At 40.1% G+C, this 25,759-nt stretch overlaps 1 protein-coding gene and 1 pseudogene across 3 annotated transcripts in view; both read right to left on the reverse strand.

The window, feature by feature from the left end:
* The window catches only part of GRIA4 (glutamate ionotropic receptor AMPA type subunit 4), a 361,556-nt gene that overhangs the window by 259,867 nt on the left and 75,930 nt on the right, over nucleotides 1-25,759 (reverse strand). The window lies entirely within an intron of this gene.
* Nucleotides 1,500-3,081, reverse strand: LOC123792446 (60 kDa heat shock protein, mitochondrial pseudogene; annotated as a pseudogene).

Below are 25,759 nucleotides of genomic sequence, written 5' to 3' on the forward strand. Positions count from 1 at the left end.
TAATGGACATTTATTGTATTCGATGGTTGTCTTACATTATGACCATTATTTGTTGTTTTGCTCACATCGCTCCAGATTTGGCCATCGGTTGCTTCTTCAAGCTGGCTCCTAAATCCTTGCATGCCTCACCCAGTCATTCTATAAGCACTCCCTTGCTTTCTGACACCACAAGATGATGCTGTCTCATCCTATATTTTCTCTGTATTAACCCTGTAATCACCCTTTTTCTAAAAGTCATTTTCCTTTAATTATAGAACGGTATTCAGAAATTAAGATCTGGACGCCAGGAGTGTTCACTGTTACTGGAATGTTTTCGCCTCTAAGTGCTCTCAGGAAACACATGTATGGACACACACACATGCATGTTTGTATTTCTTTCTATACCTAAGACTGTCTATATATTAAAGTCGTGGGTCCATACTTACTCTTCTGATTTCAGTCCAACAACAGAGGGCTCCTTCCAGCTTTTCCCCTTTTCTTGTTTGTAAGCTGGCTCTTCTTTTTTTTTTTTTTTTTAAATTTTTTATTATGTTATGTTAGTCACCATACAGTACATCATTAGTTTTTGATGTCGTGTTCCATGATCGTTGTTTGCGTATAACACCCAGTGCTCCATGCAATACGTGCCCTCCTTAATGCCCATCACCAGCCTGTCCCAATCCCCCACCCCTCTCCCTTTGAACCCTCAGTTTGTTTCCCAGGGTCCACAGTCTCTTATTTCTTATAATACATTTACCTGTCTGCTAAATCTTAGTCTGCACAGAAACTACTTCAGAATCTCTGGTTAATACACTTGTTAAAAACAAATTTACAAAATACAGTACAGGGCTGGTGTAGGGTGTATATCTGCTTATGGTATGCAATCAAAATATTGTTTTCCCGCATTACTCAAGTTAATTCTTTTCTTCTCTACCTCCTTCCATAAGATTATGTCATTCATTTATAACACAGTTAGGTACATTTGTTATTTTTTGGTGTCCTATTTTGGGTTCCCCTACATCCTGGTTGGTTTTATTTATTTGTGTTTTGGTGTATGTCCTAAAAGACTGTGTTACACAGAAAACTAAGAGAAGTTTCACTCCTTTCACATTCTTCAATCGCCACTCCTAACCAACTTATGTTGGCAAACAATCTCATTAGTTCATGGTTTTTCTATATTTCTTTTGCAGAGGTTAGTGGGTAAGTGTGTATTTTCACATTCCCCCTTCCTTAATACTTAAAGAATAGCAAACTATAGACACTTCCACAGTGTGTTTTTGTTGGTTTGTTTTTTGGTGAATGTACAAATAACCTTGTATTCAAAAATACAAAATAAATTAAATTATCTGTAGGATAATGAGGACAATGACAGTGGTAAATCACGATATGTTGTCAACTGAAACTAGAAACTGATGATTATAGTGACTTTCTTAACATCAGCCAGCCTTTTCATTTACTTTAACTGACTTCTCTGAAATTATTGGTGAGAAACATTGCCCTGAGCATCCTGTCAGAGTTTATTAGCAATGGTGAAGCACTACTCTAGAAAGCAGAACATATTCCTCCCTGACCATTCCACCTACCAATAAAACAGTTCTTAAAATCTTAGTTGGATCGATGACTCCTTTCTCCACCACATTCACAGAATCTCCAAGCAGAGCATCACAACCAGCTTTGGAGAAACTTAGCATAATTATCTCAACTATCAATGATCCTTCAACACCTACATTCTTAGCGATGATCTTTGCAAGAATTTTGAGTGTTCTTTTAATAATTTCTGTATCATTAAAAAATATCTTCATTGCTGGAATTAGCGAGTCTCAGACTGGAATGCACGGAAGCAGAACACAACCCCCTCCCAGAACAATGCCTTCTTCACGGCATCCCATGTAGCATTGAGGGCACCTGCAGCTCCTTCTTCCCATGCACTTTCACATCACTTGACCCACCAACCTCCAGTAGAGCTACTCCATCTGGAAGTTTTTCAAGGTATTCATTCAGTGCTTCCTTTTCATAATTGCTAGTTATGATATGCCACTGCTCAGCGATTTCCTGCATAGGTTTTTTAATTTGAGCCTATTATCTTTTCCTTTCCAGGACATGGTTTCATCTTTGGTCACAGTGACATCTCCAACTTTTCCTAAGTCAGAAAGCTGAGCATCATCAAGATTTGGGGTCAACCTCTTTTCTCTGAACATTGAACCATGAGCACCAATAGCCATGTGTTAAAGTAGGTTTTCCTATTGTCATCAAATCCTGGAGATCTGACTGCTCTAATCTGAAGATCAGCTTTTAGCCTATTCAAAATGAGTGTATTTAGAGCTTGTTCATTAACATCTTCAGCAATTATGACCAAGGACTTACAATGAGCATTGGCAATTTCAAGGGCAAGTGTAATGGACCAGACACAAGACATCTTCTTTTCACTCAATATAACATAGGCATTCACATTTCTGATGTACACAAAGTACGGAGAAACAATCATACTTCAATTTAATAATTTATAATTCATCATTCAGGTTTCCCAACTTTTGATGGGATTACATTCTTCCTTTCAATCTTTTCCACCATATCAGACATGATATTGCCAATTTCTTTGTTTGCAGACAGAAATCACAACAACCTAAGCAATCTCTTTGGGGCTCAACACAGTTTTGGACTGGTTCTTAAATTCAGCAATTACAGCATCTACAGCTAACATCACACCTTTTCCAATTTCCACTGGATGAGCACCTTTGCTCACCTTCTCCAAGCCTTCCTTGGCAAGTAGTATACTGATACGGTAGCAGTGGTGGTGAATCTTTGGCCTTTTCACTTGTGTTACTGGCAATATCTTGAGCAAGCATAGTCCACATATTGTTACATCTACCCTTTAAGTCAACTGACTTTGGAATGGTCACACCATACTCTAGGACTTCTCATTCACTAATAATCACTAGTAATCGCTCCAGCATCTGCTCAAAGGTCTACTACACTTTGAAGCTTTAAGGCTCACACAACTGCACCAAATTTTACATCTTTGGCATAAGCCTGAGTGAGACGAGGAACCAGTGCCCTGGACAGTGGCCTCATGTGGTAGAAGACAGCAGGTCATCAAAGCATTTCTGCAAGGGGGCTGTGCGCGAGAACCCGGAGAGGCAAGGGAGAAAATCATGGCACACATAGCAATAAACATGTCCCCTCTCTGCACCACTCTCTCTGTGTGGGACACTGTCTGTGCAGCACAGCAGCTTCCACGCCCTTCCTGGTGGCCCAGGCCTGGCAATCTGCATGCACCAGGCTGATTTTTTTTTTTTAACATTAACAATATGTCTTGGAAATTACCATGTATTATTTCACTGAGGTCTTCCTCATTCTTTTTCCACAGTTTCTTAGTACTCTACTGAGTGGATGCACCATACAACACTCTCCTGTGTACAAGCAGTTAAGATGTTTCCAATATTTTACAAATCAAATAATGCAGTAGGGAAGAACCTTGTGCAAATCTACTGTTGGAGGTGTATCTTTCAGAATAGATTCCCAGAAGTGGAACTGTTGGATAAATGATAAGAACATGTATGGTCCTGTTATGAACTGTTAAATCTCCGACCAGAAGGACTATGCCGGTTTGCATTCTCATTAACAATCCAGTAGAGTCCCTGTTTACCCACAGCCTTACCAAGAGGGTATGTTGTCATGCTTTTTAATTTTCACCCATCTGATAGCTTAGAAATGACATTATTTTAATTTGTATTTCTCTAATTATGTTTGAAATTTTATTTTATTAATTAATTTTTTTAAAGATTTTATTTATTTGACAGAGAGAGAGACAGCTAGAGAGAGAGGGAACACAAGCAGGGGGAGTGGGAGAGGAAGAAGCAGGCTCCCAGTGGAGGAGTCTGATGAGGGGCTCCATGCCAGGACTCTGGGATCACTCCCTGAGCCGAAGGCAGATGCTTAATGACTGAGCCACCCAGGCGCCCCATGTTTGAACTTTTAAAAAAACATATACGTAAGGGTCACTTTTATCTTTTTTAAAAAAATATATGTGAGTTTCTGCTCATGTCTATTTCATATTTTACCATTGGGTTTTCAATCTCATTTTCTTTGGTTTTCAGAGTTCTTTATATATTAAGAATATTAGCCCTTTGTGTCACATGTTGCAAATATTTTCTTCCAGTTTGTCAATTGTCTATGATATTGCGTATTTTTTTTTTTTAAACTTTCACGTAGTCCAATTTATCAATGTCTCCTTTTATTTCTTCTGGAGTTTGAAAAATAGAAAGTATTTTCCCAAACAGAGAATAAAGAGAAACATCTCTTTATTCTTCTAGTTCTTACATGTTTTCATTTTTTTTCTGTTTAAATTCCTGATCTATTTGGAGTTGACTCGGTATAAGGTATGAGAAATGTGCCAAATTTTATTTTTTTTCAAATCGTACCCAGATGCTCCACAACCATTAAAGTCCAGCTTTGTCCCAGTAATACCCCAAAGATATTACCCATATCATAGAATACACTTCCTTATGTACTTAGATCTATTTCTGGGTCTTCCATTCTGTTCCCTGGTCTCACTGTGTACTAACATGCCAGCGCGAGACTAATTTAATTATGGATACTTTGACGTACCCGTTTATGCCTTTATATCTGGGTGCTACTATCCCCTCATAGATTTTCTTTTTCAGTGTTCTCCTGCTTCTTCTCGGATGTTTGTTTTTTTCATATGAACTTCATCATCAGTTTGTCTCATATAACAATAACAAAAAAGGAAACCTGCTGGTATTTTGATAAGGATTGCATTAAGTTTATAAATTAATTAGGGAGAACTGACATTTTTATAATATCATATAATCTAATACAAGAGAAAGGGGTGTCTTTCCACTTGTTCAAGCCCCTTTCTGTGTCTTTCTGCTATGTTTTAAAGTTTTCTTTATAAAGTTCCTTATCACACATTTCTTTTTAACTCCTTCGTCTTGTTTGTTGTAGCTGCGAAAGGGGCTTTGCCCCACTCATCCACATCTTTCTTAGGCTACTTGAGAAACTCTCAGCAAACATCCATGTCCTCCTCCAGTCCTTTCCTCTCCATTCTATCCAGAGTGATCTTTTATAAATGTAAATTCGTTTATTTTCTTTCAAAGTGTTTGAAAAGCTTCTACATTTATTAAGATGAAGACTGAGTTCCTAATTAGGCCCCACAGATCCCCCATCTTCTCGCCACTTTGTGGGTTTTAAGCACACTGGCCACTTTTCTGTCTATGGGGCCTTTGCCCCCTCCCCACTCAGGCCCTAGAGCTGGCGGAACAGCACACCGACCCAATCCCTCTAGCCAACATCAGAACGAGACCTGGGGAGCACTGACCTGGGCAGCCATGGGTGAGAGAGACATCTCAGAAGTCTAGCTTCTCAAGGGGAGGTCCTCTCATGCCATTGGAGAAAACCATATATATATGAGTGTGGATGCAGTGGAAATGGTAAGAATAACCTTACCAGTGTTGACCCCTGCCACTGCAACAAGGCACAGAGCTAAACAAGCTGGTGTTGGTGACCAATTCCATCAAAAATAGGACAGCAGTGAGAGATGGCCCATTCTCTCCAGCAGAGCCTAGAGTACTGGGGCAGGACCTCTATGACTGGGAGCAGGGAGGAGATTGACCAAGAGGCAGATAAGAATATCAAAGAGCATTACAGGGATGCAGTTCCTGCTGTTTGCACTCAGGACTTCTGCAGGAAGTCCTCCCATGAGCCCCTGGAAGTCCCTCCCTGAGGATCTCCCTACCTGGTCTGCAGTCACCATCAATGCCCCAAGTGCTAAACACACACTGACTGGGCCTCTTGGGTGAGCTCCTAAGTGCAGTGGCTAAGTGGCAGGGAGAGGACTCAAGTCAGCCAGGGCCTGTGGGCAGGGGAGAAACCATAAATTTGAGCTATAGTGCCACCTTCTGGAAAATAAAAGACAGGTTTCTAGTGGCCAGACTGATGAGTTGTAAGGACCGGAGAAGACATTAGAACTTAACAATTCTGCCACAAGAGGGAGCAAGAAGAGAGATGTGTTCCCATACAAAGACAGAGAAAACCCCAGATAATGACAGCACCAAGGAACAGAATACCCCTACCTTAAGGCAACTAGTAGAGACTTTTGCTATTTCAAATGCAAAAGCAGTAGTGTTAAAGATACCAGGAACATGAAAAATCAAGGAACCATATTATCACCGAAAGATAATAATTTTCTCCAATAACCAAGCTCAAAGTAGTGAAATTTTATGAGCTAGCTGATGAGGAATTCAGAATAGCTGTCTCTGAAAAACTCAATGAGCTACAAGAAAACTCAGAAATACAACTGAACAAAATCATGAAAAAAATCTTCAGAAATTCTGGAGCTGAAGAATTCAATGAATGAAATGAAAAATGCAACAGAACACATCTGCAGTGAGTAGAGCAAATGGAAGACAGAATAGGTGATTTAGAGGATAGGAATTTTGAAACAACCCATTTAGAGGAGAGCAAAGAAAAAAAGTGCAGAAAAGAGAATGTCTATGTGATCTATGGAATTCCATCAAAAGAACAAATATTAGAATAATCAAGGATCCAGAACAAGAGATGGTAAAGGGGGCAGAATGTTTATTTAAAGAAATAATAGCTGACAACTTCCCAAATCTCGGGACAGAATGGGACATCCAAGTTCAGGAAGCTAACAGATTACTCTATTTTAATCTCAGTGCAAAAAACCCTTCTCTAGGACACATGATAACAAAACTGTCAAGAATCAAAGACAGAGAATTCCAAAAGCAGTCAGAGATTAAAAGATTATAACCTACAAAAGAACTCCCATTAAGCTTCCAATATAAAGGTATAAGTATCATATATAAAATAAACATACAGAAATCAATAGCACTAACAATTACACACTAACAACAAAACATCTGCAAAAGAAATTTTAAAACTGCAACATTCATGGAATGCTTGGGTGGCTCAGTCAGTTAAGTGTCTAGCTCTTGATTTTGGTCATGATCCCAGGGTCATGAGATTGAGCCCCATTGTCAGGCTTCATGCTGGGCATGGAGTCTGCTTAAGATCCTCTCTCCCTTTGCCCCTCCCCCACTCCCCCCCCCAAAACCAAACCAAACCAAACCAAACCAAACCAAACACTACGACATTCATAATAGCATCAAAAACAATAAAATATTTAGGAATAAATTTAACCAAGGAAGGGAAAGAGCTGTACAATGAAAATGACAAGACTTGGAAGAAAGAAACTAAAGAAGACACAAATAAATGGAAGGAGATCCTCTGTTTGTGGATTAGAAAAAAATGATATTGTTAAAAACCACATATTACTCAAAGGCATCTATAGATTCCATGCAATTTCTATCAAAATTTCAATGGTATTTTACATAGACAAAGAAATAAAACTATCCTAAAATTTCTATGAATCCACAAAAGACCCCAAATCACCAAAACAATCATGAGAAAAAACAAAGCTGGAGGCATCACACCTCCTGATTTCATATTATACTACTAAATAGCTAAAGTAATTTCAAGAGTATGATGCTGCCATACGTTAGACACATAGACCAATGGAACAGAATTAAGAGCCTAGAAATAAACTCGCACATTTATGGTCAGCTAACATTTGACAAGGGAGGCAGGAACACTCAATGGATAAAGGATAATCTCTTTAACACATGGTGTTGGGAAAACTCATAACCACATGCAAAAGCATGAAGCTGAATCCTGATGTCACATCACATTGAAAAAGTTACTCAAAATGGATTAAAGATGTAAAGATAAGATCCGATACTGTAAAACTCCTAGAAGAAAAAACAGGAAAAAAGCTCCTTGACATTGGTCTTGGCTCCTTGACATTGGTGTTGATTGCTCTACCAACTGGTCCTTCCCCCACTTTTCTCTCTCTCCTCAGGCCTTCCTATTCCCTGGGACACAATATTGGAATTAGGCCAATTAATAACCCTACAATGGCCTCTAAGTGTTCAAGTGAAAGGAAGAGTTGCATATCTCTCACTTTCAATCGAAAGCTAGAAATTATTTAGCTGAGTGATGAGGGCATTTTGAAAGCCAAGATAAGCCAAAATCTAGGCCTCTTGTGCCAAACAGTTAGCTAAGTTGTGAATGCCAAGGGGAAGTTCTTGAAGGAAATTTAAAGTGCTAGCTAGTCCAATGAACACACAAATGATAAAAATCCATATCAGTCTTATTGCTGATCCGGAGAAAGTTCCAGTGGTCTGGACAGAAGAACAACCAACCACAACATCCCCTTAAACCAAACCCTAATCCAGAGAAAACCTCTAACTCTCTTCAGTCTTGTGAAGGCTGAGAAAGAAGAAGCTGCAGAAGAACAGTGTGAAGTGAGCAGAGGTTGGTTCACGAGGTTTAAGGAAAGAAGCTGCCTTTATAACATAAAAGTGCAAAGTGAAGCAGCAAATGCTGATGTAGAAGCTACAGTGAGTTCTCCAGGTCTAGCTAAGAGAAGCAATGAAAGTGGCTACACTAGACAAGAGATTCTTGAAGTAGATGGAAAAGACTTCTACAGGGAGAAGGTGCCATGTAGCACTTTCTCAGCAAGAGAGAAGTCAATGCCTCGCTTCAGCGATTCACAGGACAGGCTGACTCTCTTGTGAGGGGCTCATGCAGCTGGTGACTCTGTGCTGAAGCCAATGCTCACATACCACTCTGAAAATCCTTGGGCCCTTAAGAATTATGCTCAATCTATTCTACCTGTATTCTATAAATGAAGCCAAGAGCATGGATAACAGCTCATTTGTTTACAACATCATTTACTGAATATTTTAAGGCCATTACTGAGACCTATTGCTCAGAAAAAAGATACCTTTCAAAACGTTATTGCTCAATGACAATGCATCTGGCCACCCAAGAGCTCTGATGGAGATGGACAATGAGATTAATGTTGTTCTCTATGCCTGCTAATACAACAGCCATTCTGTAGTCCATGGATGGAGAAGTAATTTCAACTTTGAAGTCTTACTGTTTAAGAAATACGTTTCATAAGGCTATAGCTGTCATAGACCATGATTCCTCTGATGTGTCTGGGCAAAGTAAAATAAAAACCTTCTGGAAAGAATCCACTTGTCTGGATGTCAGTAAAAACATTCACGATTCGTGGGCAACATATCAACACCAACATGAGTTTGGAAGAAGTTGATTCCAACCCTCAGCGATGACTTTAAGGGTTAAGCAGCTAAGATGTGGTGTAAATGGCAAGGGAACCAGAATCAGAAAGGGAGACTGAAGGTGGGGCTGATCTGCTGCGATCTTGTGATCAAACCTGAACCGATAAGGAGTTGCTTCTCATGGATGAGCAGAGACAGTGGTTTCTTGAAATGGAATCTACTTCTTGTAAAAATACTATGAGAGTTGTTGAAATGACAACAAAGGATTTAGAATACAACATAAACTAAGTAGATAAAAAAGAATCAGAGTTTGAGAAGACTCTAATGCTGAAAGAAGTTCTGTTGTGGGTAAAATAATATCAGCCAGACTTGCATTCTATAAAAAGATGTTCATAAAAGGAATAGCCAATCAATGGGGCAAGCTTCATTGTTGTCTTGTTTAAAGAAATTGCCACGGCCACCTCAGCCTTCAGCAGCCACCACCATGATCAGTCAGCAGCCCTCAACATCAGGTAACATCCTCCACCAGCAAAAAGATCCCAACTCACTGAAAGCTCAGATGATGGTTAGCATTTTTAGGAATAAAGTCTTTTAAAATTAAGATACACACGTTGTTTTTCAGACATAATGCTATTGAACATTTAATAGACTGTGGTATAGAAGAAACATAACTTTTATATGCATTGGGAAACCAAAACAGTAATTTTACTTGCTTTATAGCAGTGGTCTGGAAATGAACCCTCGATACCTCCGAGGTATGCCTGTATATGGAAAGGAAATGAAAACAGGACAGAGAAGAGATATCTGCATTCCTGTTTTTGCAGCATTATTCATAATACCTAAGATATGGAAAGAACCTAAGTATCCACCAGCAGATAAATGGATAAAGAAGAGGCGGTATGTTTACACACACACACACACATACACATTTATATATTTAATATACACATAATATACACATACACAGTGGAATAATACTCAGCCAAGAAAAAAGAAATCCTACCATTGGAACAACATGGATGGACTTTGAAAGCATTATACTAAATGAGAGTAGCCAGAGAAAGACAAATGCTGTATGGTATCACATTTAGGTGCAATCTAAAAAGCCCCCAAACTCATGAACACAGAGAATAAAATGGTGGTTACCAGGAGTGAGGGTGGAAAAATTGGGGAGATGCGGTTTAAGGATACAAATTTGCAGCCAGCAGATACACAATTCCTAGAAATACAACACACGGAATATGGATTATAGACAACAATTGAGTATTGTAAACTTCAAAGCTGCTAAGAGACTTGACTTAGTTGTTCCCATCATAAAGAAGAAATGGTGATGATGGGACATCATAGAGGTGTTAGTGAATGCTATGGTGGTAATCATATTGCAATATACAAGTGTCTTAAACCAACAGGTGGAACATCTTACACTTACACAATGTGATATGTCAATTATATCTCAATAACATTTTAAAAACCACTGTGTATATGTTATTTATTATTACTGATTTGTTAAAACATAAAAAATATTTCATCATGTGAGTTTATTTCCATTCCCTTTTCCATCAGCCATTAGTTGTATGTGTTTCTCATTCTTTGGTTTTCCTATTATCTTAATTATTACTATTATCATTTGTTTTCTTTTCTGATTAAATATACATATGAATTTAAAATATCTAATAATTATATTTATCCACGTATCTTTGTATGTTCTTGTTTTGCTCCAGAATCATCTCAATATTGGATATTCAATTCTATTTGCAATTGTCTTATTTTATATATAATGAATTGGAACTTGTGGTTTATCTTCAAGGTGTAGACAGTGATAAGTTAACTTGTCTTCAATGACTAGAAAAAGTATTCATATAAGAATGCAAGTGGCTAGATAAAAATTAATATATTTCTGTGATCAGTTATTTACTTTTCAGTAAAAATATAAACAAAAGAATTTTTAAGTCACACCTAACTTTAGGGGAAGTCATCTTAAAATTCCATAGTATCGGGTCTGAATGTGTCTTATACTTATTAATTTCTTCATTTTCAGGTGCTGTCACGCATCCAACAATTAACACTTTTCAGGTGGAAGAGGCTAAGTGAAGGTGTAATCTTAATCAATGATTTCCCCCGCACTATTTAATTGCATTCAAGGAGGTTAAAAATTATGTTTGCCTCACACCTGCTGAAAGTACCAGCCACTACCTTAAATAAACCTCATTTCATATTCATATGAACACACACACTCTCTTTTTTATAATGGAATGGAATTCTTGATCAACATGTAATGGATACACTCTGCTTTGAAATAAAGAAATGTTTTACTGTAAAATCACACAGGTACATATTCTAAAGTCTCTAATTGTCTCGAAGGACCTGTGAACTTCCAAAAGTGACTTCTAAGCAGATATAATACGGACACTTATCCTGCATCGTCTCCATGCATATAAACACACTTGCATTGCAGTTAAGAATGAACTCATTCAACAAATAATGCTAACATCTACTGTGTACCAAGCAGAGTAGGTGTATTTGTAGGCCAGTGGGGAAGAGAAAAGGAAGAAAAACATTTCAGCACTCTGTGTTTTAAACCCTAAGACAGGGATGACCACAGTATGACAAATATGCACAGAAAAAAAGATGCCTAATTCAGTCTCAGGGGATCAGGAAAACTCTCTGGCTACGACAGTCTTCAAAATGAAACCAGAAATGGGACTAAACCCCACTAAAAGCGGGAGAGAAATTTTATAAAGTATTGAGAATAACGTGGGCAAAGTTCAGAGTCAAGAAAGAATGTAACTTCTTCAGGGATTTTCTAGGTAACCCAAAATGACTGGAACTCAAGAGGATTGGGAGTAGTCAGGAAGCTGGGAAATGAGCAGGTGTCTATTCATGAATGTTGTCTCATGCCATGCTGAAGAATTTGACTTTGCTCTGGAGATAAAGAGAAGCTGATACAGATTTGCATTTATTTTTGTGTTGTTTGGAGAATGCTCTGGAGAGGAGCCAGATCAGAGGCAGGAAACCCAGAGAGGAGGTAACGCACTGGTCTCCACGAGAGGTGATGGTGGCTTAAACTTATGTCAGTGGGAATTAAAAGAAGAGGACAGTTTCAGGACAGAGCTGACTTATCTTTTTTTTTTTTTAAGATTTTATTTATTTATTTGACAGAGAGAGAGACAGCCAGCGAGAGAGGGAACACAAGCAGGGGGAGTGGGAGAGGAAGAAGCAGGCTCCCAGCAGAGAAGCCTGATGTGGGGTTCGATCCCAGAACGCTGGGATCACGTCCTGAGCCAAAGGCAGATGCTTAACGACTGCGCCACCCAGGTACCCCTGACTTATCATTTTAAATACTTAGATTTTGGAGGTGAGGAGGACAGAGGAGTTGAGGATCGTCCCCTAGCTATGACCTTGGGGGTAAACATATTCATTGAAAATTTGCCAGCATCTAACTAATGGTCACATGGGATTTGAGCACCTTTGTTGGCAGTGAGGCTTAAATATGGAGGGAAGTAATTGGGCCACCTGGGAGTGGAACTAGTAATGATTTACTCTGGCTTAGCAAGACGTGCCTGGCATCAGCCTGCAAGTGCCAAAGCAACTGTCTCACTAAGTAAAGAAGAGGAAGACAATACGGTAAAATTCTGGAACCTACCAAAGGTTCAAGTGTTATACCAGAAATGAGCTGATTCATTTCTCTGTCTGCAGTTATATAATTAATGCATCACATCAGGTCAGTGGTTGTCAGAAATGTTTTTGCCACCGTGAGCTGTGTCATCCTCTTGGAGGCACACTTCTAGGAGCGGCCTACCTGCACTCCTCCCTATAATAGACATCACATCTCTATGTTTTGTTAGGCAGAGTATCATATGCATGGATTTATAACATGTATCCATTCATTCCCTCAGCAAAGATTGAGTGTCCCGCTAGGTCCTAGGCACTGTTCCAGGCATGGGGAATAAAGCAGTGACTAAAACAGTTCCCACCTTCACAGAGCTTTTGGTGGTTGAAGACCGACGATAAACAAATATGCCAGATGGTGAAAAATGTTATGAAGAATGATAAATCAGGGTAGGAAGAACAGGAAGTGTGGGCAGTGGTGGAGAGCTGTGCAATTTCTAATGCAAGCAGGGTGGTTATGATGTGCCTCTCCGATGAGATGATCTTCCAACCGAGGGGAGGGCCGAGGGAGTGGGGCACGTGGATTCCCTGGGACAAGTGTCTCCCATGTGGATTCCACGGGACAAGTGCGGTGGCTTTGCAGGGTTAAGGCAGGCACACACTCCTAAACTCATGGGACGGCAAGACATCGTATTGTGCACCTACTATATATATGCGAGGGTCTGTGCAAGGTTTAGCAAGGAAAACAGAGATACACAAACACAGCCCTTGCCCTCCAGAAACATATACTTTAATAAAGGCGATAAAAGAGGTAGAAAGTAGAGGGGGGTCAATATAAAGGAAACGTTACGGTATCACTTCTGGCAGAATGGACTGGGAAACAAACACCACTTAAAAACTGCAGTAGCAAAAGCTCAATGCTGTATCTACACCCAGACAACGGAGAAGGTGGGTTGTTTCATACCCGAAGTTAGGGTCATGCTCAAATGGTGTTATGATCATGTGATACGATCTTGTCCCAGAGAGCACCGCTTGTTTTCTGAGTGACTCTACCCACCTGCCTTGTACGTTATCTTTAACATCAAATAGCAGGGTCTTGGGGTGGCTGGGTGGCTCAGTCGGTTGAGCACCAACTCTTGGTTTTGGCTCAGGTCATGATCTCAGGCTTGTGGGATCTCCCTGCTCAACACAGAGTCTGCTTGTCCCTCTCCCTCTGTTCCTCCCCCCGCCCCCTGCTCTCTCTTCTCTCTCTCCTTAGTGAATAATAAAAACCCTTTAAAAAACAGTAGAATCAAATAGCAAGTTTGGAGTGCCCAACAACAGGGTGCAGGGAAGCTGTTGGCCTTCTTCCTGCTCAGTCCCTCACACGCAGCACGTGGAAAGAGAGACGGTCTTCAGTAAAGGTTTTCTGAATAAATGGATTACTGAAGAGAAAATAAATGCCCAGAGTTTAAATGATATTCCTGAAAACACGAGTCTTGACTGGCAGTAACGAAGGGTAGAAAGGAAGACAGGCGGACTCGGGGGAAGCTCTGTGTACACTGGCAAACAATACGACACAGCCGTGAGGAAGTCAGGCGCAGCCGACACACACAGACCGGCTGATGCAGCAAACGCAGGCGCTGGGCGCTCTTCTGGGCAAAGCCTGGGCACTGACTCGCGTGGACACGGACGCCCTTTGATCAGCAGCCTGTTCTGCACGCAGCAGTTGCAGCTGCAAAGCCAAAGAGTCCCTGCGGCGTGTGCAGGGTGAAAGGGCCCGTTGTTCACAAATCAGACTGCCAGCCACACCTGCACGTGGGCCAGAGCGCACGTCCAGGGTCCCCGCCAAGTACGATGGCTGAGGACATTGTATGGACACAGTGCTGCAGCCTCATTTCCAAGGTGGCCGTTTATGCACATTCGCTCTGCTTTTCTGACAGACGATACACAAAAAAGTTTTCCTGGTCTCGCTGCAGTTTACTCGAGGCCACAATTACATCCACGCTGATTTGATCAAAGTCTCCCCTTGGTGTCGCATTGTGAAGCATTTCCACGTTACTAGGGAAACAGACTCAAGTCTCAGTCTTGGTGAATGGCATAAAGGGTGAAAATTACCTCTAACCCCACCTGAGCTCTCCTGGAGCTCACACACAAGACTTTAACTTAATTTGAGGCTTCCCTATGCATATAAATACAATTGCAGGTAAATGAAGGGATGCCACCGTTTTCATTAAGTTTCTATAAAAATATTCATCCTATTTGGGGCACTGTTATGATACTTTAAACCATAACCTTACACTATTATTGCACTGATTATACGTCCTGTTAATAATTTTCATTATAGTCACCTAACAGTCATATAATTCAATTATATTTTATGGTTCTAAAGTTCATCAAAAACTTCATTTATTTGCCCATAGTATCAACAGGAATGATAAATGAAAAATGGCTGTGGGGTATAAAATCAGTGCCATGTTAGCAGAAACTTCGACACAGAAGGATTCATTTTCCTTATTTCTAGAATGCTACATGATTTCTAGAATGGTATTTCCTTCTTTTTGGAACATGAGATATGCAAGGCCCTGGCTTGTCTACAACAATAACGCAGCCACAGCCGCCCCTCTCCCCAGCTCTCAGTCCCTAGCAGAGCGGAGAGCTGAATGTGTGGATGAATGAATGAGCAAGAGTGTTTGGATTCCAAACAATTGAAACCATCATGTTAGGGAGCTTTCAAGGTAGGGAGTATTTCACAGAGGTTCATAGAGCACCGTGCATTCTGCTTTTCTGATGCACAGGCTTCCTGACCATCTTGAATATGTGGTCCCTCCACCTTCGTCCTACCTCTCGGCTGGCTGAGTCCATACTCTTGTCAGGCTGACCTTGGCTTAGGGTTTCTTAACCTATTTTCCTTGAGTGAAACACAAGAGTCCTAAAATGGTAAGCAAAATTGGTGAGCATATGTGCATTTGGGCATTTTCCTGGAGCAAAGAGAGAGAGCCCACAGCTTTTATCAGCTTTTCAAAGGGATGCTGTCTTTTAACACGGGTTAATAACTACCTTTAGGTGCCTTTTCACACATCACCAAAAAGTCCCTCACTGTGTTCTATGGGCTTGTTTTTATTTTTTTTTCCAGAAAATAATAAAGTAATAAGTACGCTAGAAACTATAATTGATAGTTATTCTAGAATATGAACTATGTTAGCAGGAAAATGCTATTCTTTTATCTCTCGGGTACTGCATTTTATGTAGAATAAAATAAACTTTAAAAGTCCTTATCAGATCTGAGCATTTCAATAAATGAAATTTTAGTAAGAAGTAGTATCTTGCAAACTATAGAGTGCTTACATTATCAAATTTTAAATACATTTAATACACGAAATTCATTTTGATACATTCTGAGTGCATCTGGGAAGCCCACAAGTATGGTTTAATGACCATATACAACAGAAGTATTTGCACATTGAAGACAATCATACGTATTTACTGCGGTCCTGCCTTGCGGTCAGGCTTGGGGGAGGCCTACATGAAACTAGAGGCGCAGTGAGAATCAGACATGCCCTTGCCCTTCGGGCTGTAGTCCAGCCAGTGGAGAAAGGCAATGATAATGGGAAGTGAAAGGTCTTACTAGGAGGGCGCACCGGGGGCCCTGGATGAACCAAGGTCAAGGGCCTAACTTGTCTCTGGGGCTTGGAGGCAGTCTCACAGATGAAGTAACTCCTGAGTAGCTGGTGTGAGTAAACCAAGAGAGTCGGGATGGGGAAGAGATACTGAAAAATTGGTGACCAGGAGGCAGGGGCAGCCAATATAAACATCCAGACACGTCGGGGAAACTGGCTTCTTTGGGGAACTAGAGATTTCACCAAAAGAACTGAAATGCCAAAGGGTTCAGTCTTCCAGGTCATTTTTTAAAAGCGTTTGCTTGCCCCTCATGCAGAGGGCAATGGCAGTTACTAAAGACTTCAAACCAGAAGATGAAAAATTGGCGACAAGAACCAACGCTATCTGACGTTTAAAGTGTTTACAAGTTAACAGCTGAGTGAAATTAGTTTGAATACTTCAGGCCTCTAGAATTTGGTTTCCAAAATCTTCAAGTTTAAGTAATGGCTCCTAGCCAAAAAATAATTTTAAAAAATCTAAATTCTCATTTCCTGACAAAGAAATAGCCATTCTTTGTCAGGAAATAAAAACAAATCAGTAAAACTATAAAGAATAGAGGACTTTAAGAGTGTGCTCCAAACAGTCATGGTTGGTTTGCTCCAGGTTAGGAAAGAAACACGGATTAACAGGCACTGTTTTGGAAAGGCCAGGCTTTTCAAACTAAGGTAAGAAAAATGGGAGAAGCAAGATAAGAAAGATACCCCCACTCCTCGGTGAGGACAGACACAGAAGCTGCTCAACAAGAAGAGGGAAGAAGGCAATGCAGGGGAGCAGCAGTGACGGCGGCCACGGAGCCACCACATGGACTGAGGGAGACTCATAGAACAGACGAGCAGGCACTGTCAGAGCAGAGATGACAATGGCTGGAAATACATGGCAGACATACAAAGTCTGTAACTGGGCTTTTCACGGATTCATTTTTTTTTTAAAAGATTTTATTTATTTATTTGAGAGAGAGAGAGAGAGAGAGCAGAAGCAGGGGGGAGGGGCAGAAGCAGAGGGAGAAGCAGATTCCCCGCTGAGCAGGGACTCGATCCCAGACCCCAATACCATGACCTGAGCTGAAGGCAGACACTTAACCAATTGAGCCACCCAGGAGCCCCTGTAACTGGGCTTTTTAAAAACAAAACAGAACAAAACCAAACCGAAAAACCTAAGATGCCAATACAGTGTTTTGCAAGGTAATACCTAAGTGGGAAATCTGTACAATTTTAAAAAAGATTTTTCAATCCAAATGAAATGAATAGACAGCATTTTAGCATGTAAAAGTTAAAGCAGCCGTCAGAGTTTGATTGTTGGAGGCAAGGTGTGATAGAGCAAGACGCTGAGTTCAGAGCTGCCGCTTGCCAGCCAGGCGCCGTTGCGCAAGTTACTTTGTTAACTTCAGTCCTTAGATTCTGTATCTGTTTAGAGTTTCGGGAGTAGTAAGTGGCAGGTTACTGGGCATTTTTCATATGATATTTCTGATCATCGCAATAGAACTGTTAAACAGAGCCTATCATCCACATTTTCAGATACGAAAATTAAATTTAGTAAATGTTAAATAATATACCCAAGGTTACACACTTAGAAGTAAAAAAAAAAAACTTAGCATAAAATTGTTTTTAAATACATAAACATACACAGACACACACACACAGAGTATCTTATTTACTTCTGAGATTACAGCATTCTATTTAAGACATGGTTAATATAATTCCTCAGTTTTATTAATTTAATTGACAGAGCATAAAGATAAAAGTAGTTTCTGAAGTACACGGGCGCTACAACTTAAAAATACTTCAAAATTTTTAAAAGTGCTCTAAGTTGAACCCAGAAACAAACACCATGGACAATACAAATAAGACTTGGCTCCAAGTCTGACTCCTTTTAAGCAACTGAATCAAATATAAACTCCAGGAGACAGGGATTCCTGTCTTGTCCATGCTGTATCATTAGTACCTTGAAGAATATTTGGCACAGAGTTGGCTCTCAATAAACGTTTTCTGAGTAAAGTTGTTTTCTACAGGCAGTTAAATTTTAGATTCTTAGATTGTAGGACCCTACATTCAGACATTGGATCAGCCTAGAGTTAGAGTCTTTCACTGGAAGAAGGAATGGGCAAAAAGAAGTGAATGCACAACAAAGAGGATTATATAGCAGTTAGGAATAAGGGACTAGAGGTCCGGGTTAGAGGTCAACAAGAACATGCTTCTGGTGGGAGGGAGGGAGGGAAGGAAGGGAGGGAGGGAAGAAAGGAGGGAAAAAAGAGGGAGGGAGGAAAGCAGGGGAAAAAGAGGGAGGGAGGAAGGAAGAGAGGGAAGAAGGAGGGAGGGAGGAAGGAGGAAGGAAGGAGGGAGGGAGGAAGGAAAGAAGGAAGTACTGTGCACTGTATTAGGGTTTACAATGAACAAACAGGTAAGCCAGAACTTATAAAACAGAAGGGTGTTTTGCTAAAAAGAACACCTGCAGAGTCTTCTGAGTGGGAGCCATCAACACACAGAAGAAATGCCAGATTCTCTGGCCATCAGGGAAATTATGTCTCTAGGAATATTTACATCCTCTCTCTTTTTTTTTCCTTTTTTTAAATTTTTTTTTATTTATTTGACAGAGAGAGAGACCCAGCCAGTGAGAGAGGGAACACAAGCAGGGGGAGTGGGAGAGGAAGAAGCAGGCTCCCAGTAGACGAGTCTGATGTGGGGCTCGATCCCAGGACTCCGGGATCATGCCCTGAGCTGAAGGAAGACGCTTAACGACTGAGCCACCCAGGCGCCCCAACATCCCCTCTTTTTTATGTTCTAGAGTTTAAAACATAGACTGCTCTACTATCGATCAAACACTTAAGGAGGCCACTTGTGATGAGCACTGGGTGTTAAACTGAATCACTAACTTCTGTTCCTGAGACCAATATTACCCTATATGTTGACTAATTAGAATTTAAATAAAAAACTTGACACAATGAAAAACATTTAAAAATTTTGTTCTATTTTTAAAATCAAAACCACTAATTGAGTTTTTTTAATAGCTATTTTTAGAAATTCTAAACCCCAAGAAATATTTTTCTTTTCCCTTGGTCAGATGTCATCTGCCACTTCTTTGGATAAACTGCATATTGATCAGATGCAAGAATATAGTCATAAGTAATATTTTCATAACATACATAAGTAGTTCAGTTTGGAGGAGAATAAGTAGCGAACTTTATTATAAGTTATATTTTTACACTTTTCAAATGATGATTTGATTCCGGTCCTTTATTTAGTTATGACTTTTAATCACTGGCTGATTGAAAATATTAAGAAAGCAAACCCAACCTATTAATAACATAAAATGGTATAGAAACAGCTTAAGCTTTAAAATCCATGCCCTCAGTGAAGTCTGAGGCAGATAATGACCAAGCTATTTAATAGCAGAATATTATGAATCCAGAATCTAGGGTATGTCTTATTATTTTTTTTCCAAGAAGCACAATATACACTAAAAATGCTGTAATCTTTTGCATGTTTCATGTATATTTATACTTCAGCAATCCTCAAGACTACATTATTTAGCTAAAAGAAAAAATACTGTATATTAGCTTAGTGATTTATATTAAATTATTTACATTATTTTAGAAATGAGAAATTACTCTTAATACATTACAGGTGAGAATTACACTGCATTTTTGGACGATGGCCATGTGCACTGACTTATGGAATGCAAAGCCTCCAGTTTCAGAATTCCGTCTCTCCTGGGGTTAAAATTTAAAGCTGAAATAATGAGTTAGCAAAATATTATGTAAAAGCATAAACAAATGGCTCTTTTGAGTTTAGCAGTTAAATGGGTGTGAGATTCTATCCTTTTGATTTAGATTTCAAAAAGGGACATGTTAAGACAGGTTTTTTTTCCTGGGTTGATCTTATATGTTATTTACATTTGAAAACAGTCAAAGGGAGGGGGCTACAGAAGTTTAGAGCTGCTGCAAATGTTTCCCTGAATATTTCACTTGTCCCTGTCCATATTGTCCATATTCTATCTCCCCAATAGCACTGGGTGCCTTGAGGGTAGAGGCTTCACTGGAGTTGAAGTGTTTCCAATAATAATGTTTAAAATGGTGTTTTAGACCTAGAAATCACTCAACAAATTCCATCTACAGTGGGGTGCTTCATGTGTGATTTTTTTTTTTTTTTTTTTTTTGGTCTAGTGATCATATATATAGTGTTCCTGGCACAGACAGAACCCACAAGAGGAACTCAATGATGACTATCATTCTAGCTCTCATCATCGTCAATATCATCAACACCATCAAATTTAGACCTTCCTGAGATTCTGTTACATCTTAGGGTTGGGGTATCTTTCAATTAGGTCAGCACCAAGTTACCTAGTAACTCAGTTTGTGTTGATTTCAGATACTCTCTTTAATGTGTGGTTTTATAAGCTAGTGATATTATGTTTATTTATCTATTATTTAACATTATGTGCTGGAATTTTGAAATATGTTTCAATAAAAAATAATTCATTTGCTCATCTACATAGTTATATGATGTAATACTATTATTTTCTTCATTTTACAGATGACGGAATTGAAGCACGGTGTTTTAGAGCTAACTTTTAATTAAATCAAGCAAAGTGTTTATTATCCAGACATCTTTGTAGAACTCAACTTTGGTTTTCATATGAAAATTTAATTTCTCCTTCTAGCTAACATAAACAAAGGAAATAGACTATATTTCTTATTTCTTTGCAAGAAATCTCTTATTCTGCATTGTTTTTATTTTCCGTATTTAAACTTCACTACCTGGAAATTTGCTTTATTTATTGATTTTTGATTGCTGTTTTGTCACCCTCAGCAGGCATACTGATGCTCTAACTGGTCTGCTGTGACTTACAAAACTCTGTACCCCCGATCATGCCTGTCCGCGCTTCTCTGAAGACTAAGCTGACGTTAAAGAGCTAACTAGTGAACTAACCGACTAATTAAATAGAGAAATAAAAACTCTCAACAATCAGGGAGTAGGCGATTTTCCTGTCATCTTTGTCTTAGCCTCACGACTGTTCACTCCTGAGTCAGTACACACTGTCCAGGAAGCACGTGATTTTGCTCACTCCGCTCAGGGTTTTACCACCTTGCTTCTTGACCTCCCACTCCCTGCCCTGGGCTGTCCAAGGGCAGCAGTAACACACGGTGATGCTGACGTCATCACACTGCCCCCAGGAAAAGTATCTATTTATATAATTTAAGGCTGATTTTAAAAAGTCCTTAACACTGAAGAGAACCGATACGATCAGGCATGTGTGTCTAAGAGAAGGGTAACAATGATTCCTTCCCGACACGCACACACCTACACACATCCACACAGCCTCATCACAGAGCCAGTTCCGACTGGTTAATCTCCATATAAACCTCAGGATTCAAAGGCAAGTTCAACATTCTCATTTCAAAGACGAGGAAATAAAAACTGAAAGTAAAACACACACGTTTGCAGAGAGAAAGAGGAGGACTGATGGGAAAATTAATTAACCCACATAGTTTAAATATTTAATCTTGAAGTTGATTATGATTCTTTAATAACTTTGCCTTTATTAAAAACGACTGGTTTTCTTTGTGAATTTTTTTATATCTCTGGAAAAGGTCACCTGGATCAATCTCGGGCCTTGCCAGGGAAGTGAGAGCCATGGTGGGCGGGTAGATAGTCTCAAAGTTCTGGGTAGCGCATTCACAGATCTCTTTGAGATACCTACATACTGCTGTTATTTTAAGCATCTTGACCACAGAGGTTGTGAGAATATTGTGGAGGAAGCTTTTTGTTCCCCACCAGTCCCTTCACTTCGAACCCTTTAATATGTTAACCCACACAGAGCAAATTTTACCACATAAACATTGCAGATCAGTCAAATGTTAAAGCCTTCCAAAAACCGTTAGATCCTTAAAAAAGAGGGGGGGGGGTAGTTTCTGTCAGCAAGTGAACGCGAGCCGGGTTAAGAAAAATAATGTCAACACTATTAAATATAAGGGAAAGCTAAGTGTAAACTTGCTAAGGGCACGAGCAATGGGGTTGCCATGGAAATCAGGGTATACGCTCCTGCTGATAGGTCAGAAAAACCATGGATCAAGGGGCATGGAGACACTGCATTTCTTCCTTTCTCTCAATCCTCCGCTCCCTCTCTCTGACTTTGAAGAAAAAAAAAAAAAAAAACGGTACAAGGATAGGCACTAGGGGAAAACGCCAGTACAATGATTCTCCTGCCAGGGCCAGCAGAAGGCTGCTCTAGATAAGAGGGTTAGCCGAGGTGTAGGGATAAGCACTAATTACAGACTTTAGCCCAGGAGCCACCAGCAGAAACGTGATGGCTCTTCAGTGAGGACCCACTAAGCTTCAAAGTTAAGAAATAATCTTGCTTCCTGGAGAGGCTACCTAGTGAGGTCCGACTCTGCAAAAGGTTAGTTGCTAGAGAGGCTGGACTTGGAAGCACACACTCCTGGGCTGACTGCATGAAGGGGTTGTATCATAGGACTGGCTGACACTTAGGAGAAGGAGAGACAATAAAATCATAATAAAGGTGCAACCAGATCACTACTTTTTAATTAGAAAACTAAGTGTTCTGGTTCAATGTTTTTGGAAAAAAAAACCTAAAAAACAAAAAACTCACTCTTGAAGGTGATATTCTTTTGGTATCTATTATGATTTACTTTTGCAAATTTTAGGGTGATATTGGCAATACAACTTAAACATGCTTAAGAAAGTAATTACGACACAGAATTTTAGAGGCTTATTTACAGAACAAAATTCAGTTTAGTTCACAATCGTGTGGTTTTACAGGAGAACTGAGACACCAAGTACTATGTGTTAAGTTAGGTCAAGAAGGAAGGATACAACTCAAATACCTTCCTGGGGCATTTGCTTTTTGGTAGGGGGCAGAGCCCTGATTTTTTGCATCAGAAAGCAGGTAGGGGCGGTGGGGACATTTTTGTTCTCTTAAATGCATAAGTGTTGTTTCATAGATTCCTACTTTGGCTCAATGAAAATGTCTCCAATTTAACCAAATCCCACCCCCCTTTGTGCCCTCGCCCAAATAACCACGGTCATGAGTAATGGCTGAAACTTCATATTCTTACCATAAAATACATTTATCAACTTAAAATAGCAAATAATCTTGTATTTTGTTGAATGTAACTTATAAGGGAGAACCTAAACGTCTGTTCTCTATCTCCTTACCTAACACACACACTCTCTCTCTCTGGTGCTTGCTGTTCATCTGCCTCAAATATTCTTGCCACAATTAATCTACTGCATAAGTCATTCTTCGGGTGTCAGCTTGCATTGCCCCTCATTGGAAACACCTTCCATGACCACCTAGACTAGGTCAGATCCCCCGGCAGAAACAGCATCTGAGCCTTCTTCTTCCTAGCACCACTGTCTTCGCTAACGATGCATCATGTGTGTGTCATGTTTACTATCTACCTCTCTGCTAACAGACAGCCTTGCTCATAGCAGATGCGTAGAATGCAACTCTGTTGAAGGACTAATGAATGAAATGTAAGCACCATGAGAACACAACTCTCTCTTCCATTAACCACCGTGTCCCCAGCACTCGGCACAATCCTGTTGCATATTCGTGGATCGATGCATATTGTTGAACATATGGATTTCCTATTCCACTTTATTTTCATCGTATTTTTCTCATTCCTCTGGACCCTGAAGATTTATGAAATGTGCCAGTTACCATACCATGATATTACATACCACATATACACATATATGCCACATATATCTATATACACACATACCATATATATATATAATATGTTAAATATATTATATAATATATTTATGGGAGAGAGAGAGAAAGAGATTTGAAATAGAAACAAACATAAGGAAACTACCTAGTTTCTTCATAAGGATTATTCTCTACTTAGTGCTGCATATGAAATCATTCTTGGATGGTGATTAAAAACTTCACTTATTTAAAAACAAATGCTTCATTGGTGCTGCTGATGAAAGTGAAGAGAAAACGAAGAGAACTACAGAACTGATAAAGATGACTTTATAAACACAGGTAGGAACATTAAGGATCTGCTGTACTGAACAGCAGTTTAAGGGGAAACGTGGGCACGACAGAGATAGTGAGCATCTCGCTACCTGACTCTGAGCCTCTCAATACCCACAACCCTGCTTCTGTGCTGGTGTCTCTCACCTGCCACACGGCTGTCCCAGAAGTCACCATCATCCCTGAAAACTGGGGCACCTTCTGAGAGGTCTTTATTTCCTGAGATCACGGTCATTCTCCAGGTCTGGAAACTTAGTTATCATTGACTCTTCTTCAGTTGATAAGTCTCCCATAATGAATTAATCGCATGTCACCCTGATGTGTCAAGATCTAAAAATCTTTGAAGACCTGGGTACTATTTCCCCTTCTTCACGCTGCCTTCTGTTTCTTCCCCAGGAGCAGCTCCCCTCGTACTGTCTCTCCAGTAATTTAGGCATACCTCACGGATGTGGCAGGCTTGGCTCCAGACCACCACAGTAAAGCGAATGTTGCAATAAAGCAAGTCAAATGAATGTGTCAGTTTCCCAGAGCTGTATGTTCTGTCTACCTTATACTGTAGTCTAATAAGTGTGCAACAGTATTACCTTAAAAAAACCACAATGTACACACTTTGCTAATAAAGACTAACCATCATCTGAGCTTGCAGTGAGTCCTCATCCCTTTGCTGGATGAGGGTCCTGCCTGGGTGCCAAGGGCTGCCGACTGGTCAGGGTAGCAGCTGCTGGAGGCTGGGGTGGCCGTGGCAAGGTCTCAAGACCAGACAACAATGCAGTTTGCTGCCCTGATCCACTCTCCCCGTCAGCAACGATTTCTCTGTAGCACAAGAGGCTGTTTGACAACATTTTACCCACAGCAGAACTTCTTTCAAAACTGGAGTCCGTCCTCTCAAACCCTCTGCTGCTTTATCAACAAGCTGACGTAATATTCCAAGTCCTTTGTTGTCATTTCAACCTTCGCAGCACCTTCACCAGTAGATTCCATTCCAAGAAACCACTGTCTGTGCTCATCCGTGAGAGGCACATCCTCATCGGTTCAGGTTCGATCACGAGATCGCAGCAGATCAGCCCCGTCTTCAGGCTCCACCTCTGACCCGGCTCTCCTGCTGTTTCCACCCCGTCTGCAGCGACTTCCCCCACTGAGGTCCCGAACCCCTCACAGTTGTCCCTGAGGGTGGGAATCCACTGCTGTGAAACCCTTTTTCATGTTGATATTTTGACCTCCTCCCATGGATCATGAATGTTTTTACTGGCATCTGGACAGGTGAATCCTTTCTAGAAGGTTTTCTATTTTCTTTGCCCAGACACATCAGAGGAATCACAGACTACAGCAGCTATAGCCTTATGGAATGTATTTCTTAAACAATAAGACTTGAAAATTGAAATGACTCCTTGATCCATGGACTG

The sequence above is a fragment of the Ursus americanus genome, chromosome 16, assembly GCF_024610735.1.
Source record: "Ursus americanus isolate L20-20 chromosome 16, mUrsAme1.1.p, whole genome shotgun sequence".
In the NCBI taxonomy this organism is placed as follows: Eukaryota; Metazoa; Chordata; class Mammalia; order Carnivora; family Ursidae; genus Ursus; species Ursus americanus.